This window comes from Anarhichas minor, unplaced genomic scaffold (assembly GCF_050575085.1).
Source record: "Anarhichas minor isolate MPS153535 unplaced genomic scaffold, ASM5057508v1 ptg000007l, whole genome shotgun sequence".
NCBI classification, from domain to species: Eukaryota; Metazoa; Chordata; class Actinopteri; order Perciformes; family Anarhichadidae; genus Anarhichas; species Anarhichas minor.
Genome location: NW_027466453.1, coordinates 3966764 through 3983000, shown reverse-complemented (window position 1 = coordinate 3983000; position 16237 = coordinate 3966764). Strand labels below are relative to the sequence as shown.

General features: G+C 44.6%; 1 protein-coding gene across 1 annotated transcript in view; it reads right to left on the bottom strand.

Moving 5' to 3' along the window:
* The window catches only part of LOC142945224 (deoxyribonuclease-1-like), a 60437-nt gene that overhangs the window by 41601 nt on the left and 2599 nt on the right, over nucleotides 1–16237 (bottom strand). The gene's annotated exons all lie outside the window — the stretch shown is intronic.

Here is a 16237-nt window from a genome sequence, read left to right as displayed (position 1 = left end):
CTTTTTCAGTTTTAGAAAAATATTACATATTTTCCACCATTAAAATAACCTGTCTGTTCCTTGGAGGATACGGTGCTGGGAAATATATTGTCAAGCTGGCTGTATAGCTGAAAACTACGTTTTACTAAAACAACTTTTAGTGAGGACAACACAGTAAAAAGATGACCACCTACTGTGGGATTTTAAGGAGGATTTTTGGATAGACAAGCTACACTGCACTTCATCGCCATGGAAACTACTAGGTCAGTAGATGCTCCAGATGAAGGCAAAGTGAAATGCTCACAAGATGGTGTTGAAACAGTTACGAGCTTGTCTCACCATCGCTCCAGAAAAGCTAGCTCTTCACGCTCATCGACGAGCTCTAGAGTCAGCTTAGAAGCAGCAAGGGCCCGTGCTAAAGCAGAGGCGGCAAAAATCAGGCTGACCTTCACAGAAAAGGAGAGTGAACTCAAAATTGAGAAAGCCAAGCTGGAAGCCAGAATTGACTTCATCAACCTACAACGAGAAGCTGAAGTTGCCCATGTAGAAGCTATAGTGCTGGAGAGAGCAGCTGCAGATATGGATGGCTCGGACCATATTGAAGAACCTGAGTTCTTGCCACTTCAAGAGAGTGCACTAAAAAGAACGCATGACTATGTCACCCACCATGCCCTGCATCATTACCCACAGGCACCTAGAGAGGATAAGGAAGTTTACCCCTTACGTCCAATTCTCACACCCCAGCACGACAACACTGCGCAGACCCAGGCGCACATCATCAATAGGAGATCGATGTACCAACAAAGGGACACACAGGAGCTTCATACAGATTTACTACGCAGAGGAATTATGACCATCAGCACAGTGCTCTTCCCACAAAGCCATCACCCTCAGACAACACAAATCGTAACACTACAACAGCTGATCTTGCCAAATTTCTTGCTAAAACTCAGCTGGTGTCCTCAGGATTGACAAAGTTTGATGACCTACCCGAACACTACCAAGCTTGGAGAGAGACCTTCATCAACACAATTGAAAGCCTTGAGCTGTCAGCAAGTGAAGAGATGGATTTGCTGATCAAATGGCTGAGTAAGGATTCAAGTGAGCAGGCACTTAGGATTAGGTCGGTAAGTGTCAGGCAACCCTCCCTTGGTCTTAAAACAATTTGGGAGAGATTAAACAAAACATATGGATCTCCAGAAGTATTAGAGAGAGCTCTTTTTAGTAAAATAGAGAACTTCCCCAAGATCCATAACAGAGACAGTAAAAAACTTCAAGAGCTGGCAGACCTACTGATAGAACTGGATGTCGCCAAAAGAGATGGATACTTACCAGGACTAGCTTACCTTGACACAGCAAGGGGAGTGCAGCCCATTGTCGAGAAGCTGCCCATATATCTCCAGGACAAGTGGCTGTCTCAAGGATGCAAATACAAAAGAGAACATTGTGTGGCCTTTCCCCCTTTCTTCTTTTTTCGAGAATTCGTCTGCAGGGAAGCTGAAGACCGAAATGACCCAAGCTTTAACCTTCCCACTCTCGCTCCAACCTCTTACAAGAATGAGAAGTTAAGTCACATGAAACCGGTCTCTGTACATAAAACGAGCATATCATCAGATACAGTGACCACAACAGAAAATCTTGACAGACTTTGCCCTATGCATAACAAACCCCACCCACTGAAGAGATGCAGAGGGTTCAGGAAAATGATCTTAAAGCGATTCTTAAAAGAGAACAATATATGCTTTCGCTGCTGTGCTTCTACTACACACCAGGCAAAATCCTGTGAAACTCCCATCAAATGTACAGAGTGTGACAGCAATAAACACCTCGCTGCTCTTCACCCTGGTCCTGCTCCGCAATACCAGCCAGGTTTTTCCCCTTCTTCAGAGAACGGCGGGGAGAGGGAGGACACAAGGCAGCCAGATATCACATCACGGTGTACCAAAGTATGTGGTGAGGAATTCAAAGGCAAATCCTGTTCAAAGATCTGCATTGTGAATGTGTATCCCAGTGGTCATCGCAACCTACAGAGAAAAATGTATGCCATTTTAGATGACCAGAGCAATGTGTCATTAGCTCGAACAGAGTTTTTTGAAATGTTCAACATCGGTGGAGCAGCAGTGGCATACACACTCAAAACCTGTGCAGGGATGGTGGAAACAGCTGGCAGAAAAGCCCATGGATTCACAGTAGAATCTATAGATGGAAAAATAGACATCCCACTACCTACACTAACTGAGTGTAACGAAATCCCAAACAATAGAGCGAGATCCCGACACCAGAAGCTGCGTACCACCACCATCACCTAAGGCAGATAGCAACTGAAATCCCACCCCTTGATCCAGACGCTGACATCCTGCTGCTATTGGGAAGAGACATTATTAGGGCCCATAAGGTTCGTAAACACCACAATGGCCCTCACTATGCACCATATGCACAAAAGCTAGACCTTGGGTGGGTCATCATAGGGGATGTATGCCTAGGAGGCGCTCACAAGACAAACATAGTGGGTGCCTTGAAGACCTGCATCCTTGAAAATGGAAGACCAACTCTTTTGCAATGACCTTTTGTGTCTTGCCCTCCTTGTGCAAGGTGTCAATGGTCGTCTTTTGGACAACTGTCAAGTCAGCAGTCTTCCCCATGATTGTGTAGCCTACAGAACTAGACTGAGAGACCATTTAAAGGCCTTTGCAGGTGTTTTGAGTTAATTAGCTGATTAGAGTGTGGCACCAGGTGTCTTCAATATTGAACCTTTTCACAATATTCTAATTTTCTGAGATACTGAATTTGGGATTTTCCTTAGTTGTCAGTTATAATCATCAAAATTAAAAGAAATAAACATTTGAAATATATCAGTCTGTGTGTAATGAATGAATATAATAGACAAGTTTCACTTTTTGAATGGAATTAGTGAAATAAATCAACTTTTTGATGATATTCTAATTATATGACCAGCACCTGTATATATATGTGTAGCCTAGTGGGAAAACTGATGTTGCCACTAAAGCCACTAGAGGGTGCTGTACTCCAGAGAAAGCTGGGACGTAAAGAGCGAAACAGGAAGTGAAGTCTTTCTTTTTGAGCGGCTAACCTGTGGAGCGTTAGTTGTTTTCCGTGTAAGTAAATATGTTCTAAATGTTATTTCTGTACAAAATGATCAAAAGATGTACGTTAATATGTGTGTATAGAAGTCAGGAAATGTATTGTTTGACGCCAAATGCGCCGATGGTGATTAAATTGGTCTGATCGTTACAGATGTTATTAGCATGTGCTGAGCGTTCAGGAGAGAGCTAGAAGGCTAATAACGTTTGCTAATAACAGTTATAGACCATCCTACATACATTCTGTTATCCTTCATGTTTAAGAACATATAATGTGTGTACTGTACTGAACATGTTTATTCCCGTTTGTGTAGTGCTGCATGGGATTGGTGTACGTGGCGCCAAATGTGCATTTAAGCTAGCAGAAAGATAAGAAGTTGTGAGTATATAGAGAATATATATATATCTAACACTCCACAGGTTAGCCGCTCGAAAAGAAAGACTTCACTTCCTGTTTCGCTCTTTACGTCCCAGCTTTCTCTGGAGTACAGCGCCCTCTAGTGGCTTTAGTGGCAACATCAGTTTTCCCACAAGGCCACATACTCCCATGCTAAAAAGTCAACGTCCTCGGTGACTTAATTCATAGTTTTAACTTCTTTCACTGCTTCCCTGAAGAATACCGCACCAATGCTGGTTAGCAACTGGGACAACACATCAGGACTGAGTGAAATGGCATTACATGCTGATCTCGGGTCATGGTGAGGGTTTGAGTGTACTCCTGCATTTGCTCTCAAAGTCTTTCCGGGTGCTGGAACAGGGGCAGTCATCCCTGCATCCCTACTAGAGCTGTTTCTGGTAGTAGGAACAGGTGTTTTTTGACCTCAGTTTCACAATCCGAATATTTCACATTCACTGGTTCAATGCTATCTTCAGACTCTGTGTCCCCTCTGTCCTGATCACCAGGGACATCATCGTTCTCCATTTCCTGACACAGGTTTGTACTATGAACTTCCACCAGCACTACATACTCAGGATCGTCATAGACTGGGACAGACTTAGAAGGGGCCTGAACAGGTGTCAAAGTAGGGGCACCTACTCTCGCTCTCCTGGGAGCAGGAACAGGACCTACACAAGGTCTGAGATTTGTCCTATGGACCCGTTTAACTGGACCACCCTCCACAGGCTCTACAGTATGAGTGGTACCTTGTACCTCTACTACTTTATGAACAGTAGGACCCCAAGCGTCTTGGATCTTATTCCTGCCCTGAGGCCTGTGGCGAAGGTACACTAACTGACCCACATCAACTGGGGGACAGTAAACTTTGTGTCTCTTCTTGTCTCGCACTTGCTCCTGCCCTAACAGAGCATCCACAGGGAGGTGTGGATGGACCCCGAAAAGTAGATAGTACGGTGATTGACCAGTAGTAGCATGTGGCGTCACGTTGTAGGCATGGACTAACTCTGCCAAGTGTTCAGGCCAACGCCGCTTCTTCTCTGGGGGAAGAGTACGCAAGAGATCATGGAATGTCCTATTGTATCTCTCACATTGTGCATTTCCCTGGGGATGATGTGTTGTGCGAGTTTTCTTTACACCATACAGTTTACATAACTCTGCAACTACTTCACTCTCAAAGTTTCGACCCTGGTCTGAATGTAGTCTCTCAGGCACACCGTACTTCATAAACCACTCTTGGAGGAGAATCCTGGCAGTAGTGTTAGCTTTCTGATCACGGGTAGGGAAGGCTTGGGTGAACTTTGTGAACACATCTGTCACAACCAAAACACTCTCTGCCATCTGAAGCAGGCTCTAAGACAGTGAAATCTACAGCAACCACTTCCAGGGGTTGTGTGGCCAAAAATGACTTCATAGGAGCATGTATCTTGGGCTGTGGCATTTTGGTAAGGACACATCTCTGACATTTTTTAACCCACTGTTCGACATCGTCATACATGCCCACCCAGAAACACCTCTGTTTCAGAAGGTTTTGTGTTCTTTCTATTCCTTGGTGCCTGTTACGTTCCCCTTTTTGGCATCTAGGGGATGCGGGGAGTAACGGTGTTGTTTACCCGGGGAAAGAGAGACTGAGCAATGAGAGCGGTTTAACGAAAATAGTATTTATTATAATAAGGCTAGCCGCTTGCACGGCAGCAAATGAAAACTACTTTCTGGTAACAGAAAGCGACACAAAAGGATGACGGCAACAGCCCACACGGCTGGAACAAAGGTGTCGATGGCCCAAAGCAATACACACGCAGCTCCACTGCTACGCGTTGCCCAAGGGTTGTCTGCTCACACGTACAGCCTCACTGCTGTCTGCCCAAGAGAGAGAGCGAGAGATCGTCCTTCCAGAGATCCTCTCCTTTTAGCCACCAGCCACAGCTAATCGCGATTCAACGGAGCCGCGTCCAATCAATCGCTGCAGCTGGCATCCGGGACAGAGGGTGGCACCCGAGAAGACTGAGGAAACAGAGGGAGAGCACAAACACGGCACGTAACAGTGCCCCATCTGATCATGCACACTCTCAAGGACTGGTTCTTTCAAACAGTTGGGTAACAGGAGCTGGTGACATTCACCTACATGAACATCATCGATCACACGATAGAGTAAACCATCCCTCTCCTTGATCCAGTGCCACTGCCTAAATAGGGACACCACAGGCTTGGCTAACCTTGCCCTCTCCTTACAGGTGGGTTTCTGCTTCTTTTCCCAGAACTGCCTGAATGTACTGAGTGTGGGATCTGTGCTTTGAAATTGGCGAAGCTCTTCCTTAGAGTACCCAGGCAAGGTGGGAGTGTTACCCTGCCAGTCACTCCCATCTGTACCATCCACGGCCTCTGAGGCATGTACCTGTCTCACCCTACAGCACTTTGTCCCTGCAGCTCCTAGTTCTTGCCCTAAAGCTGTTCCCTTCCTCACATTGCAGATGGCTACACATCCATGAAAATCTAGGTCATCTGGGTGCGGTTGGGGCTCCCCTGCTAACGGCTGCCTAGAGAGGGCGTCTGCAGCAGTATTACAGCGACCTGGCCGGTACTTGACCTCAAAGTTGAACACTGCTAGCTGAGCTACCCAGCGCTGTTCGATGGCGCCTAATCTGGCTGTATTAAGGTGACACAAGGGGTTATTATCAGTGATGGCAGTTCATTTAGAGCCTAGGAGGTAACCTCTAAATTTCTCTGAAACCGCCCACTTAAGGGCAAGCAGTTCAAGTTTCATGCTACTGTAGTTTCTGTCATTTTTCTCTGCTTTACACAGCCTCCGACTGGCATAAGCGATCATTCTTTTCTTCTTACCCTGCTGCTGATATAGGATAGCACCTAATCCCAAACTACTGGCATCTGTCTCAACAGTGAAGGGGAGAGAAAAGTCAGCGTAACCTAACAAAGGAGCACTGGTGAGTTTCTCTTTCAACAGCTCAAAAGCTTCCTGACACTCTGCAGTCCATGAACTTCCAAACAGCTGTTTAGACCTGGATGGACTGTTGTTTCTGAGGCATGCATTAACCACGTCGTGTAGTGGGCCTGCCAGCTTAGAGAACCCTTCTATGAACCTCCTATAATAACTACAGACACCTACGAATGATCTTAAGTCCTTTACAGTGTTGGGGACTTTCCACTGTTGCACTGCAGCTATCTTCTCCGGGTTGGTCCCAATTCCCTCGGCTGATATCTGGTGACCAAGAAAACGTACCTCGGACTGCAAAAAGTGACACTTCTCTACCTTGAGTTTGAGCCCTGTCTCCTTCAGCCTCTGCAGAACCCTCTCAAGCCTCACTAGATGGTCTTCAAAAGACTGTGAGTACACCAAAATGTCATCCAAATACACAAGCATGATTTGCAGCACCAAGTCACTCATTGATACCTGCATCAGTTGCTGAAAAGTTTCTGGCCCATTACACACTCCGAAAGGCAATCAAGAGTACTCGTACAACCCAAAAGGTGTTGTAAAGGCCGTTTTATGCCTGGCATCCTCATGTACTGCAACCTGATGGTAGCCGCTAGCAAGGTCGATAGTCGAAAAGAATCTCGCACCGTGCAGGGCATCAAAACATTCGTCAATGCGAGGCAAAGGAAAAGCGTCACGTCGGGTTTTTGAGTTTAATTTCCTGTAGTCCACACATAGCCGTAGACTCCCGTCAGCTTTTCTGACAAGAACCACCGGTGAAGCATATGCACTCGTGTTTTCGTGGATGACACCCTTCTTTAGAAGCTTAGTGATGTGCTCCCTGACCTCGCTATACTGTGTAGGGGGTATACGGCGGTAGGGCTGTGCTAAGGGTATGTCATCTACCAGATGGATCTCATGTTTAACCCGGTCTGTGTAACCTAGGTCGTCATCCTGGAAAGCAAACACATCTGCATACTGAGCTAGGAGCACGGCTAGCTTAGCCTGCTCTTCCTCTGTACCACCTATGTGCAGCCGGTCCAGTATTGACTGAACATCATTGCCTGCTTCTGAGTTGTCTTTCTGGTCAACAGTCACCTCTTCCTGGTTAGCTGAGATATGCTGGAAGCGTATCTCTGTTTGGTCGTTTTCAACACACTCCACCATAGACATGATGCCTAATCTGGTACTAGGCTGCAACCATACATCCTCCTGAGAGAAGTTCACCACCTGCACTGGGAACACACGCCTTGTAGCCTCTATCAAAGTGGGCACAACCACAAGACACCCGGCAATGGTGTCTTAGCTGGCTCCAACACCAAATAGGTGCTATCGCCAGATGCTGGTTTGATTCCTTTTGCATAGACGGTGGCAACAGACCCAGCAGGTACGTGTACTGTATCTCGGCCTGCTATCCTAGCTGCAGATATTTTCTCTGCTACCTCACATGTCTGTACATGCTGAAATACTTCCCTCCAGTCTGGATCAAGCTCTCCCCTAAGGGTAGTGTCAAACTCTGCCGTCACCAACTGCTTGCATATCTTAATTATGTTCATACCAATGAGACCTGGCACTGAATCCTGAAAACTCTTTGTCTGCGGTTGTTTCAACTCTTCGTTCTCGATAATTGACTCTTCTGGAACTGGATCTTTGACGACTAAGAAACCACACTCAGGTATGTTTAACCCCATAGCCTCCATATCCAGTTCCTCCTCTTTCCCTAGTAGGTGCTGCCTGGAGAAAGATTCCGAAATAGTGCTAACCCTGTATCTAACAGGCACTTAACTGGCACACCACTAATCTGAACTGAAACTTCCCGACACTCACCCACCGCACGCTCAAGAAACCGCTCCCGGTTAAGAGTCTTAGAGCCTTTAGTCTCACCTCGGATTGCCTGGCTCTTGGTGTCCGAGGTGGCTAGTTTTCCTGAATAGATGCATTTGTGGTAGTGGATTGGCTTTCTGGTTTGCGCCGTGTACACTCCCTTGCGATATGTCCCTCCCCTTTACATTTGAAGCAAATGGGCTTCCCAACTTCTGTAAACTGGGGCCTTAGTCTGGGCTTCCCACCCTTTGTTGTATTTCTCCTTGAGAGCGAGGCCCTCTTTCAATGCAATAGTCAGCTCCCCTATAGCTCTGCTCTGTTCTGAGATGACCTTAACAATGTCCTCTAGAGTGGTATTCTTCTCTGGCAAACTACCAGAGCACTGGCCCTCTCCCCTGATACTGTCACACACTACCGGCCTGCTCTTAACAACCTTGGTGTTACAGGGCTTGTCTTCAAGGGACCAGGCAATGGCCTCTTCGCGTACCTCTAACAGAGATGACTGGGGCTTCTCCCTAACCATTTTACGCAACTCTCTTCTAAGAGAGGAATCTCGCACACCCTCAATGAATTGGTCTCTGACGGCTATCTTAGCATTTGACACAGAATCTGGTCTCTGTTTCAGGGCTAATCGTAGAATTTGGGAGAGTGCATGCGAGTACTCTTGAAAATCCTCCCCCTCCCTTTGTTGGCGACCAAAAAAGGTGTGTAACAGTTGAGCTACGCTACGTTTCTCTGCGTAAGCCTCCTGTAGCAAAGTGAACAACTCACTGGGCTCTTTCAGTTCTCCGTCCACGCATAGTCTGACCTCCTCTAATGCAGACCCTCTTAAAAGAGATAGAATGAAATCAACCCCGTCTTCGGGACTCTGACCTCTGGTCTTAATTACACGGTCTACCTCCTCAATAAACTCATCAACGGAGCGACCATCTTTGGCAGCATCGCCACTAAAGGGCTGGATCTGGCGCTCTCTTGGCACATAAACATATGACCTACTTGAACCCTTATTTAAGGTGTCAATAGCTTACATGGCTTTGTCATGTTTCTCACTCAGTTCAGACAACTGTGCCTGTAATTGTCCTAAAGCATCAGTCTCTTCTTCGAAGTACGGCTCGTCCTCACCGTCTCTGTCCGACATGGTGAAATGTCTCTGTGCAACTTAGCTCCACTCCAGTCACTTGAAATCCTGTAGGCTGGGTTAGGGCTGCCGGATACGTTTTTCTCTCCTGGAGCGACCTTCTCCCTCCACGTCCCTGGTGAAATCCGGATCTCAGCCGTCTGGTCACTGGTTCTCCACAGCAACTCCAGGCAGGCCTCACCGTCTTGGTTCCGATTTGCACCAGGACGGCACGTTATCGCTACAGTTATTTATGCACTTCCAAATCTAGTCAAATCTAGTCAAATCTCCAAATTATAGAGACCCCACTCCTGGTACCAAAATGTGTAGGCAGGTGAAATATTATATGACACCGGACACAAAACTATTTTTAGGGATCTTTATTTCTCGACTACTCTTAAAAGAGAGAGTAGTATTAAAGATCCCTAAAAATAGTTTTGTGTCCGGTGTCATATAATATTTCACCTGCCTACATATGTATGTGTGTGTTTTATATTATACTGATTATTATATGACATATTATACTGTATATATATATTATACTGAATTGCCTGTGAGTGTGACTAAAATAAGATGTCCTGACGTGTTTATCAAAGTGTTATTTACTGCTTTTTTTCGTGTTGGAATAAATGTTAAATATTTAACTGCAAAGTAGTAATGCGTGTTTGATACTTTCATTTTTTTTGCATTACATCATACTGGGATGTTTGCTGAAATTGATAGGATGGCCCTACCTAGAAAATTTTCCACCAGCCGCCGCTGGGTTTAAATAGTGGCTAGAACAGGTGAGGATAGTTGTGCTGATGAGGGAGTGCTTGATTAGTGATCAGAGGCAGGTGAAGGGAGTTAGACTGGTGCTGAGGGAGTGGCTGACAGGTAGAGTGAGGAGCTACAGAAAGACACACATAGAATTCTGTGTTCTATGTGTGTCTATGTGTCTATGTGTGTCTATGTGAGTATACATATTTACATATATGTACATATTTTTTACTCCACTTTAGTTATTTGACAGCTTTAGTTACTTTGCAGCTTCAGATTGTAAATAAAGATACAAAATACATTTATAAAATATGATGTATTATTATAGATCATGCTAAATCTCAGCATATACATTTGTTAAAATTAGTTTTGCCTTTACAGCTACATCAGTAACAATTACACATAAACCCATCAGTTATGATAACCCAGTATTATAAAATACATTATAATGAAATGGGACATTCAACACAATGAATAGCTACTACGTTTGGTTCTTTAAGTAAATAAGCTATATTTTGATAGTATTAGGACTACTTTTTTGAATGCATGACTTTTACTTGTAACAGAGTATTTATACATTGTGTCGCGCGCGGTGCTCCCGCACATTCGAAAGAATTTTAAAGAGAGAAACCTGTACGGGTCAATTATACCAAACAGTAATATATGACTAACAACAACACGATCAGTTGTTCATTCGTTTTCATTTTCTCGACCGCAAAACATGGATCTTAATTTTTTCTCTTGATTTTTAATTTAGATTTAATTTTCCCTCCACTCCCTATACCTAAGTTATAGAGCTCGGATGGCGATTGTTTAAAAAAGATCATTTTTATATCCCTACTCTACTCTACTCTAGATCCACAGGTTTGAATCTCTTTCAAACTCACGGTCGTTGGTGACCGGCTCGGAGTGAGGTGTCCCCAGGTCTCTCCTACTTTAAGAATGCATGTGACTGTGTGTGTGTGTGTGTGCGTGTGTGTGTGAGATGGTATCAGTGATGTGCCGTGGTGTGAGTGTGCTGCAGCTTACCACAGGGGCTGAACGATCTCCCACTAGAGGAGACCCCTCTCTCTTGGTTTCGATGTCCCGTCCAGGATGGAAAAATTTAGCAAATAGTTACGTTTTCACTTGTTTATTTAATTCAATTCAAAGTATATTTATTTGGATTCCAATTCAGAGAAAAAGTGATCTATCGACAACAAGTTTGCAACACCAGAAAAAGAATAAAACCTAAACCAGTGAGCAAAGTGTATTGCCAAAAAGTCCGGAGATTGGTTAAATTAATTTTAAATTTAACACAGGTTACGACCTGCCGCTCCCCCTTCTTCTGCCCTGATCTTCTAAAATCTAAGGTATTTATCATCAGAGGAAGTCCAGCCCTCTCCTGTCTGTCTTGTGAGACAGCTTGGAGCACTGAACTCCGCCCGGACAGGCTATTGCTCTGGTCAGGGCCTTCCGTCTATTCTGACTTTAGTGACCCCCCCCCCCCCCCCCCCCCCCCCACTGTTACAAAGGACGTATGGCACATCTGCTCACTGTTAGGTACAAGACAATGGAAACATGATATCACAGTAAAAAACAATTATACAGGTTTGTTGCCAAGCATGGATTATATAACACAGTAAACTTTCAAATATATGTACTCTTTGGCAAGTTTATTTGACTGCTACCTTTATGAGGTATGGAGCCCTATCCCTAAGCAATACGTGGTCAAATATCAAGAATAATAATAATAATAGGTCATATGTTATAAAAGGTTACCTTTGTCTGTATGCGTTCGTGGCTAAAACGCATGAAACATCAAAAGAGGAACTGTATGTGTATAACTGGCTAAGCGCAGGCATCACCAGAAGAGGAACTAATACAGTTGGTCACAGATAATTCATGGTTAATCGTTCGGCCATCAGTTGTCATGCATGTGTGTGCGTTTTGCAATAGGTGTCTGTGTTCAATACTTGGCCGTATGACTTTGCTATATGTTGATGTGTGTGTGTGTGTGTGTGTGTGTGTGTGTGTGTGTGTGGGTGTCTGTGTGTGGGTGGGTGTGGGTGTGCGTTTTGCAATAGGTGTCTGTGTTCAATACTTGGCCGTATGACTTTGCTATATGTTGATGTGTGTGTGTGTTTGTGTGTGTGTGTGTGTGTGTGTGTGGGTGTTGCAATAGGTGTCTGTGTGCAATGCTTGGCCGTATGACTTTGCTATGTGTGTGTGTGTGTGTGTGTGTGTGTGTGTGGGTGGGTGTGGATGTTGTAATAGGTGTCTGTGTTCAATGCTTGGCCATATGACTTTGCTATATGTTAATGTGTGTGTTTGTGTTGCAATAGGTGTGTGTGTTCAACGCTGGGCCATATGACTTTGCTATATGTGTGTGTGTGTGTGTGTGTGTGTGTGTGTGTGTGTGTGTGTGTGTGTGTCGAACTGCACTATGTGTAGAACACTGTGTACAGCTGACGCCTGCTTTGGAGAGCCACAGATCCATATGGCTTCTCTAAGTTACATTTAACTAACAAGGACCACGGCAATAACAATATGAGTTTCAAGAGGTTTATTGCGTGATGGAATGATTGTTAGATTTAGGAAGCGGAAGGGGTCGAGGGATGAAGGGGTCGAGGGATGAAAGGATGTAAGGATGGGGGTCGAGGGATGAAGGGATGTAGGGTAGGGATGGGGTAGAGGGATGAAGTGATGTAGGGTAGGGAAGGGGTAGAGGGATGAAGTGATGTAGGGATGGGATGGGGTAGAAGATGAATGAAGGGATGGGGGTCAAGGGATGAAGGGTAAGGGATGAAAGGGTGTAGGGAAGAAGAAATGAGGAGGGTAGAGAGGGTTGTAGAAAGAAGGTTGGGGGAGCGATGGGGGACCGTTGGGGGGCTCCTCTTGAAGTCCACTGTCGAGCAGGGCCGAGATCCTTCTTGTGGCACTGGCAGTCAGCGGCACTTCAGCGGCAAGCGGCAGTCAGGTGCCACAACTGTGGCAGGCGAGCGGCACTAGTTCAGCACCCGTCAAGAAGCTGCCGAGCTGAGCGTGTACGTTTTGATAGTCTGTTTTATGGTTTATTTGTTTTTTCTTTTGAAGAGCGACGCAAAGTAAAACAGGTAGTCCGGAAGTAAGAATATGTCAAAATAAAAGTGATGGTAATAGAATGACCGTATGCAAGAAAATGGTTTGTCTATGATGCAAGCACATACCAGGGTAACATTAGAAGAAAAATAAATAAATATAAATAAATAAACGTGGGCTGATGGGAGTATGTTAGCAACATTAGTTGACTACATGCAATTTAATATTCATTTATCCATGTACACAGCAAGAATCAAGTTTTCGATTAATCTGTGGATTGTTTGATGCAATACAGTTTTTAATATAGTTTAATCAAAGTCATTGTTGTGTGTGCAGAGTTGTTGCTATTTATTCTTCCACCGTATTGTGCTGCTGCTTGAGTGAACGCAGATCATAGCCTGTAAAAGGAGACGCAGATTAAGAGTGTTTACCATTGCTACCACTAGATGGCAGTATACGTGTATTTGACCATAGATTTGTTATATTTACCTGTGTCTTTGTTAATTGTCTAGGTTATTGATACAGATGTATTTAATGCAGGTTATTTCATCTGATATTTGATGTTGATGGTTAACTTGCAACCTAGTTGTATACATCATGTATTTACTTGTTATTTTTATGTAATAGAAAAGTGAGCATGTGTAGTTCATGAAGCAATAAATAATGACAATTGAACAATAAAGAGAAGTTTGGTTCATTCTTTTCAAACACTAAGCCTAATTTACCTACTTCATTGATTTAATTGTCACACTTAAATCCTGAATTGACTGGTGAAACAGAAGAAGTTAAAAGGCCAAGATGAGAAGATATAATGTCGGTCAAATACTGTGGTCCAAATAAAATTACTTCAGTTTTATTGCCATTGAGATATAAAAAGTTTGACTCTAGAATCTTCAAAAAATTCCTAATCCCTCTGACTGCTGGCGGCACCCTCTGGCACCCTCTGACTAGTGGTGGCACTATTGGCACTGGCAGCTTGTGGCCCCCACTGACACCTACATATAAGCAGAGGAAGAGTGAAGATATTTTCAGACATGTATTTTTGGATTGGACATTTTATGGGTTTTAATTTTAAAACGGTTTTATATATATTATTGTAAATGATAATAAAACGGATGATTTATTTTCACTATTTTAGCCGATTGTTGTAAATGACTATAAAAGTAATAATTTGGAAACAGTGCATTATGTTCCCTTTTGTTGCAAAACCACCAAAATCATACTTAAATAAAATGAATGAGAAACAAAAAAGTACAACGTGGTTACTCTAAGGATGTATACAGAGAACGGGTGGCTCCGGTGACTCAACTAAAATCATAAAACTGATTTACTGAAGCTGACCTCTCGTAACAACAATGGGTGCTCTCAGGAAATGTGGCTCCGCCCGCTCAGCTCGGCAGCTTCTTGACGGGTGCTGAACTAGTGCCGCTTGCCTGCCACAGTTGTGGCACCTGACTGACGCTTGCCGCCGAGTGCCGCTGACTGCCGCTGAGTGCTGCTGACTGCCGCTGAGTGCCGCTGACTGCCACAGAGTTGTGCACGGCAATTTTTTTGGGGCCCATTTGGAACAAACCATCCATGAGTGTATCCCCCTGAAGGCGATCAACCTGGACACGACAAGGAAGAAAAAACCACTGTGGTTTTACACACAGTGGCTCTACAAAAGGTAAAGAGAAAATACCACACCTGGATACAATACCTAAATACCAAAGACGGCCAGGACTACCAGACATACATCACAGCAAGGAACGAGGCGACTCATGCGGCAAGAAAGGCTAGACGGGACTTTGAGCAAAAGCTGGCAAAAGACTCACGCACCAACAGCAAAGCCTTCTGGAACTATGTAAACAGCCGCAGAACAATTAGACCAAATATCGCAGATCTGAAGAACAAGGATGGAACCTACAACAGCGACGACAAGAGCCAAGCCAATATTCTAAACGACCAATACTCAGGTATTTTCACCAGAGAGGATACCACCACCATGCCAACATTCACAGCAAAGCTGCTGACCTCAGACCCGCGGATTTCGATTACAAGGACAGGATACTCAAAAAGCTCAGATCCATCAGAACAGACAAATCCCCAGGGCCTGACCAGATCCACAACCGATTACTTAAGGAAATGGCTGATATCCTTGTTTCACCATTGTGTAGCCTGTACAACACAAGCCTAGCCAGCGGCGAGGTACCCGTACAGTGGAAAACGGCAACAGTAACCCCCATCTTCAAAAAAGGCGACAAGTCTGACCCAGCAAACTACAGGCCCGTCTCACTTATGTCAGTAGTGTGCAAACTCATGGAAAGACTGATTGCTGAAGACATCAGGGAGCACCTGAAATCTAACGACCTTCTATGCAAGCAACAGCACGGCTTCACGTCCGGTAGATCAACAGTTACTAATCTACTGGAAGCAATCGACATCTGGACTGAAGCCCTTAGTCACAAGCTTCCAGTCGATATTTTCTTCCTAGACTACGCTAAGGCCTTTGATACGGTTCCACACGAGAGACTTCTCCTTCAACTTTCAACCTTTGGCATCCAAGACAACATACTTCAATGGATCCGTAACTTTCTTACCAATCGCAGACAACGAGTAGTGGTAAATGGACAATTCTCTGATTTTGCAAGCGTCAACAGCGGGGTACCTCAAGGCTCAGTACTTGGCCCTTTGCTGTTTGTACTATTTGTGGCTGATATACCGGATTTCCTCAACAACTTTGTCCTGATGTTTGCCGACGACACTAAGATCTTTGAAGTCATATCACAGCTACATGACACACAGCACTCCAGTCTTCAGTGTGGCTTGGACCATCTCCAATCTTGGGCCCAAACAATGTGCATGTTATTTCACCCAGATAAATGCAAAACAATGCACCTCGGGAACACTAACTAACTAACAACGCACATACACAATGAGGAACAACGATGGCACAACCCACCAGCTTCAAATCACACAAGAAGAGAAAGACTTGTGTGTAATTATCGACCGCAACCTCTCATTCTCCAGGCACATCCAAACCCAGGTATCCAAGGCCAACCGAGTGTTAGGAGCAATCAAACACACATTCA